This window comes from Arachis hypogaea, chromosome 1 (genome assembly GCF_003086295.3).
Source record: "Arachis hypogaea cultivar Tifrunner chromosome 1, arahy.Tifrunner.gnm2.J5K5, whole genome shotgun sequence".
Taxonomy (NCBI): Eukaryota; Viridiplantae; Streptophyta; class Magnoliopsida; order Fabales; family Fabaceae; genus Arachis; species Arachis hypogaea.
In genome coordinates, this window is record NC_092036.1 from 30,066,067 (window position 1) to 30,073,412 (window position 7,346).

The following is a 7,346-nucleotide window of genomic DNA, read 5'->3' on the forward strand; positions in this document are numbered from 1 at the left end:
AGATCGGTTGCTAGTGGGGATGATGGAGCGTTGGATGAACTCTAACCATCCTCTAGCCACAGGCTTGAGGTCCAGCCTTCTTAATTGAACCGACTTGCCTTTGGGGTCTCTTTTCCATTGAGCTCCTTCAACACATATGTCCATAAGGACTTGGTCAAACCTTTGATTAAAGTTGATCCTTCTTGTGTAGGGGTGTGCATCTCCTTGCATCATGGGCAAGTTAAACGCCAACCTTACATTTTTCGGACTGAAATCTAAGTATTTCCCCCGAACCATTGTAAGATAATTCTTTGGATTCGGGTTCACACCTTGATCATGGTTCCTAGTGATCCATGCATTGGCATAGAACTCTTGAACCATTATGATTCTGACTTGTTGAATGGGGTTGGTCAGAACTTCCCAACCTCTTCTTTGGATATCATGTCGGATCTCCAGATACTCATTTTTCTTGAGCTTGAAAGGGACCTCGGGGATCACCTTCTTCTTGACCACAACTTCATAGAAGTGGTCTTGATGGGCTTTGGAGATGAATCTCTTCATCTCCCATGACTTGGAGGTGGAAGCTTTTGTCTTCCCTTTCCCTTTTCTAGAGGTTTCTCCGGTAGGTGCCATTAATGGTTATGGAAAAACAAAAAGCTATGCTTTTACCACACCAAACTTAAAATATTGCTCGCCCTCGAGCAAGAGAAGAAAGAATAGATGAAGAAGAAGAAGATATGGAGGAGAGGGAGAGAAGGTTATGTTTCGGCCAAAGAGGAGAAGAGAGGATTGTGTTGTGTGAAAATGAAGAAGAATGGAGGGGTATTTATAGTGGAGGGAGAGGGGTTAAGGTTCGGCCACATTGGGTGGGTTGGGTGGGAAAGTGATTTTGAATTTTTGAAGGTAGGTGGGGTTTATGGGGAAGAGTGGAAGGATGTGAGTGGTGAAGGGTGGTAATTGGAAAGAGAGATTGAGGTGATTGGTGAAGGGTTTTTGGGGAAGAGTGTTTATGGGGAAGAGAGGATGAATGTGAAGAAGAGGAGAGAGGGTGAGTTGACGTAGGTAGGGATCCTGTGGGGTTCACAGATCCTGAGGTGTCAAGGACTTACATCCCTGCACCAATTAGGCATGTAAAACGCCTTTGCATACAATTCTGGCGTTTAAACGCCGAAGTTATGCTTATTTTAGGCGTTCAATGCCCAATTGCAGCATGTTTCTGGCGTTGAACGCCAGTTCCATGCTTGTTTCTGGCGTTCAACGCCCATTTGCAGCATGTTTCTGGCGTAGAACGCCAGTTCCATACTTGTTTCTGGCGTTCAGCGCCAGCTTTCCTCAGGGTGTATTCCTGGCATTTAAACGCCAGGATGTTGCTTGTTTCTGGCGTTCAACGCCAGATCCATGCTCTGTTCTGGCGTTGAACGCCAGCCAGATGTTCCTTACTGGCGTTTAAACACCAGTAAGACCTTCCTCCAGGGTGTGCTTTTTCTTATGCTGTTTTTTGATTCAGTTTTTAATTTTAGTATTTATTTTGTGACTCCTCATGATCATGAACCTAATAAAACATAAAAAAAATAAAAATAAAAATAAAATTAAATAAATAAAAATTGGGTTGCCTCCCAATAAGCGCTTCTTTAATGTCAATAGCTTGACAGTGGGCTCTTGTGGAGCCTCACAGGTGATCAGGTCAATGCTGTAGACTCCCAACACCAAACGTAGAGTTTGGCTGTGGCCTCCCAACACCAAACTTAAATTTTGATTGTTGGGGCTCTGTTTGACTCTGTACTGAGAGAAGCTTTTCATGCTTCCTCTCCATTGTTACAGAAGAACACCCTTGGGTCTTAAACACAAGGTAGTCCCCATTCAATTGAAGGACTAATTCTCCTCTGTTAACATCTATCACAGCTCCTGTTGTGGCTAGGAAAGGTCTTCCAAGGATGATGCATTCATCCTCCTCCTTCCTAGTGTCTAAGATTATGAAATCAGCAGGGATGTAAAGGCCTTCAACCTTTACCAACACGTCCTCTACCAATCCATAAGCTTGTCTTACTAACTTGTCTGCCATTTGCAATGAGAATATGACAGGCTATACCTCAATGATCCCCAGCTTCTCCATTACAGAGAGTGGCATAAGATTTATGCCTGACCCTAGGTCACACAGAGCCTTTTCAAAAGTCATGGTTCCTATGGTACAGGGTATTAAGAATTTACCAGGATCTTGTTTCTTTTGAGGTAAAGTTTGCTGAACCCATGTATCTAGTTCAGCAATGAGCAAGCGAGGTTCACCTTCCCAAGTCTCATTACCAAACAAATTGAGCAACTTGCTCTCCAGTTACCTCTTCATCCTCTTCAGAGGAAGAATAGTCTTCAGAGCTCATGAATAGCAGAAGGAGGTTTAATGGGATCTCTATGGTCTCTATATGAGCCTCAGATTCCCTTGGGTCCTCAATAGGGAACTCCTTCTTACTTGAGAGACGTCCCATGAGGTCTTCCTCATCGGGATTCACGTCCTCTTCTTCCTCTCTAGGTTCGGCCATGTTGATTATATCAATGATCTTGCACTCTCTTTTTGGATTCTCTTCAGTATTGCTTGGGAGAGTACTAGGAGGAGTTTCAGTGATTTTCTTACTCAGCTGGCCCACTTGTGCCTCCAGATTTCTAATGGAGGACCTTGTTTCACTCATGAAACTTAAATTGGCCTTAGATAGATCAGAGACTAAGTTTGCTAAGTTAGAGGTGCTCTGTTCAGAATTCTCTGTCTGTTGCTGAGAAGATGATGGATAAGGCTTGATATTGCTGAGCCTATTTCTTCCACCATTATTAAAGCCTTGTTGAGGCTTTTGTTGATCCTTCCATGAGAAATTTGGATGATTTCTCCATGATGAATTATAGGTGTTTCCATAAGGTTCACCCATATGATTTACCTCTACTATTGCAGGGTTCTCAGGATCATAAGCTTCTTCTTCAGAAGATGCCTCTTTAGTACTGTTGGATGCATTTTGCCATCCATTCAGACTTTGAGAAATCATGTTGACTTGCTGAGTCAACATTTTGTTCTGAGCCAATATGGCATTCAGAGCATCAATTTCAAGAACTCCCTTCCTTTGAGGCATCCCATTATTCACGGAATTCCTCTCAGAAGTGTACATGAACTGGTTATTTGCAACCATGTCAATAAGTTCTTGAGCCTCTGCAGGTGTTTTCTTTAGGTGAATGGATCCACCTGCAGAATGATCCAGTGATATCTTAGAGAACTCAGATAGACCATAATAGAATATATCTATCATGGTCCATTTTGAAAACATGTCAGAAGGACATCTTTTGGTCATTTGCTTGTATCTTTCCCAAGCTTCATAGAGGGATTCACCATCTTTTTGTTTAAAGGTCTGAACATCCACTCTAAGCTTGCTCAGCTTTTGAGCAGGAAAGAACTTAGCCAAGAAGGCCGTGACCAGCTTATCCCAGGAGTCCATGCTATCTTTAGGTTGAAAGTCCAACCATGTTCTAGCTCTGTCTCTTACAGCAAAAGGGAAAAGCATGAGCCTGTAGATTTCAGGATCTACTCCATTAGTCTTAACAGTCTCACAGATCTGCAAGAACTCAATTAAGAACTGGTAGGGATCTTCTGATGGAAGTCCATGAAACTTGCAGTTCTGTTGCATTAGAGCAACTAATTAAGGTTTCAGCTCAAAATTGTTTGCTCCTATGGCAGGAATTGAGATGCTTCTTCCATCAAACTTGGACGTAGGTGCGGTATAATCACCAAGCATCCTTCTTGCATTATTGTTGTTGGGTTCAGCTGCCATCTCCTTTTCTTGTTCAAAAATTTCAGCAAGGTTGCTATGGATTGTTGTAATTTAGTTTCTCTTAGTTTCCTCTTCAGAGTCCTTTCAGGTTCTGGATCAGCTTCAACAAGAATGCCTTTTTTCTTGTTCCTGCTCATATGAGAAAGAAGAGAACAGAAAAGGAAGAAGAATCCTCTATGTCACAGTAAAGAGGTTCCTTATTGTTAGTAGAAGAAGAAAGGGAATAAGAGTGAAGAAGAATGAATAATCCAAACACAAGGGTGAGGATAGAGGCAGTAATTTGAGATGAAGAAAGGTGAAGAGAGGTGTTAGTAAATGAATAAATAAATAGAATAAGATGAGAGAGGGAGAAAATTTCGAAAATAATTTTTGAAAAGGAGTTAATGATTTTCGAAAATTAAGATAAGAATAAAAATTAAAATTAAAATGTAAAACAATTAATCAATTAAAAAGAATTTTGAAAAAGAGGTGAGGTATTTTCGAAAATTAGAGAGAGAAAATTAGTTAGGTAGTTTTGAAAAAGATAAGAAACAAACAAAAGTTAATTGGTTAGTTTGAAAAAGATTTGAAAATTAAATTTGAAAAAATAAGAAGATAAGAAGATATTTTGAAATCAAATATTTGAAAAAGATAAAATTTTGAAAAAGATATGACATAAAAGATAAGATAAAAAGATATGATTAAAATTAAAATTGATTACTTTACTAATAAGAAACTAAAAGATAAGATTCTAGAATTTAAAGATTGAACCTTTCTTAACAAGAAAGTAACAAACTTCAAATTTTTGAATCAATCATATTAATTGTCAGCATAATTTTTGAAAATAAAGATAAAAATAAGAAAAAGATTTTTGAAAAATATTTTAAAGGATTTTTGTAAATTAATAAGAAAAATGAAAAAGATTTAATTTTTGAAGAAGTTTTGAAAAGATAAGTTTTTTAAAATTTGAAAATTTGACTTGACTTACAAGAAACAACTAATTTTAAAATTTTTTTACTAAGTCAACCCAAATTTTCGAAATTTTGAGAGAAAAAAGGAAAATATATTTTTTTGATTTTTGAATTTTTAATTATGAGAGAGAAAAACATAAAAAAATGACTCACAACATGAAAATTATGAATCAAAACACATGATGCATGCAAGAACACTATGAATGTCAAGATGAACACCAAGAACACTTTGAAGATCATGATGAACATCAAGAACATATTTTTGAAAAATTTTTTATGCAAAGAAAACATGCAAGACACCCAACTTAGAAGTCTTTCATGTTTAGACACTATGAATGCAAAAATGCACATGAAAAACATCATACAACACAAAACAAGAAAATTTAAAGATCAAACAAGAAGACTTACCAAGAACAACTTGAAGATCATGAAGAACGCTATGAATGCATGAATTTTCGAAAAATGCAAGAACAATATGAATATGCAATTGACACCAAACTTAAAAGTTGACTCAAGACTTAAACAAGAAACACAAAATATTTTTTATTTTTATGATTTTATTATTTTTTTGTATTTTATTTTATATTTTTCGAAAAACATATAGGAAAAAGAAAGTAATGAATCCAAAGTCCTCAATCAAAATCCTATGAATTAGACATGGCTTAATAGCCAGCCAAGCTAAAACATGTTATATGAAACTCTAGAATTCATTCTTGAAAACTCTGAAAATTTTCGAAAATAGGTGATAAATTTTTGAAAGATTTTTTAAAATAAAACAAAAGAGAAAATTACCTAATCTGAGCAATAAGATGAACCGTCAGTTGTCCAAACTCGAACAATCCCCGGCAATAGTGCCAAAAACTTGATAGGCGAAATTGTGATCTCTTATAATGGCATTCAACTTGGTGTGCGCATTTACTAACTCAGCACTTTCTTCACAAGCTCGCACAACTAACGAGCAAGTGCACTGGGTCGTCCAAGTAATAAACCTTACGTGAGTAAGGGTCGATCCCACGGAGATTGTTGGTATGAAGCAAGCTATGGTCATCTTGTAAATCTCAGTCAGGCGGATAATAAATGGTTATGGAGTTTTCGAATAATAATAATAAATAAACTGAAAATAAAGATAAAAATACTTATGTAGATCATCGATGGGAATTTCAGATAGGCGTATGAAGATGCTGTGCTCTTTCTGAATCTCTGCTTTCCTACTGCTTTCATCCAATCCTTCTTACTCCTTTCCATGGCAAGCTATATGTAGGGCATCACCGTTGTCAATGGCTACATCCCATCCTCTCAGTGAAAAAGGTCCAAATGCTCTGTCACGGCACGGCTAATCATCTGTCAGTTCTCGATCATGTCGGAATAGAATCCCTTGATTCTTTTGCATTTGTCATCACGCCCAACAATCACAAGTTTGAAGCTCGTCACAGTCATTCAATCCCGGAATCCTACTCGGAATACCACAGACAAGGTTTAGACTTTCCGGATTCTCACGAATACCGCCATCAATTCTAGCTTATACCACAAAGACTCTGATCTCATGGAATGGAAGGCTCGGTTGTCAGGCGAGGCCAACCATGCGTCGTGCATCAGGAATCCAAGAGATACACACTCTAGCTTTTGCTTGTAGAATGGAAGTGGTTGTCAAGCACGCGTTCATAGGGACGGATGATGATGAGTGTCACGGATCATCACATCCATCAAGTTGAAGTACGAGTAGTATCTTAGAACAGAAATAAGATTGAAATTGAATAAAAGATAGTAGTAATTGCATAACCGAGGTACAGCAGAGCTCCACACCCTTAATCTATGGTGTGTAGAAACTCCACCGTTGAAAATACATAAGTGATGAACGTTCAGGCATGGCCGAATGGCCAGCCCCCAAAACGTGATCACAGGATCAAAAATACAATTCAGGATCCCGAATGTCTAATACAATAATAAAATGTCCTATTTATACTAAACTAGCTACTAGGGTTTACAGAAGTAAGTAATTGATGCAGAAATCCACTTCCGGGGCCCACTTGGTGTGTGCTTGGGCTGAGCTTGAGCTTTATACGTGCATAGGCTTCTTTTGGAGTTGAACGCCAAGTTGTAACGTGTTTTTGGCGTTCAACTCTGGTTCGTGACGTGTTTCTGGCGTTTGACTCCAGAATGCAGCATGGAACTGGCGTTGAACGCCAGTTATCGTCATTTAATCACGAATAAAATATGGACTATTATATATTGATGGAAAGCTCTGGATGTCTACTTTCCAACGCTACTGAGGACGCGCCATTTGGAGTTCTGTAGCTCCGGAAAATCCATTTTGAGTGCAGGGAGGTCAGAATCCAACAACATCAGTAGTCCTTTGTCAGCCTTTTATCAGAGTTTTGCTCAGGTCCCTCAATTTCAGCCAGAAATTATCTGAAATCACAGAAAAATACACAAACTCATAGTAAAGTCCATAAATGTGAATTTAGCATAAAAACTAATGAAAATATCCCTAAAAGTAACTATATCCTATTAAAAACTACCTAAAAACAATGCCAAAAAGCGTATAAATTATCCGCTCATCACTCACCTTCGGGTTGAGGACAACGTTCCTCACGAGCTCGAATTTTCCCGAGTT

General features: G+C 38.3%; 1 non-coding gene across 1 annotated transcript; it reads left to right on the forward strand.

Moving 5' to 3' along the window:
• The first annotated feature begins 3,279 nt into the window (after positions 1-3,279).
• On the forward strand, positions 3,280-3,383 carry LOC112715432 (small nucleolar RNA R71). The gene has a single exon (XR_003159685.1). It is a non-coding gene; the product is annotated as a small nucleolar RNA R71 (small nucleolar RNA).
• The last annotated feature ends 3,963 nt before the right edge of the window (positions 3,384-7,346 follow it).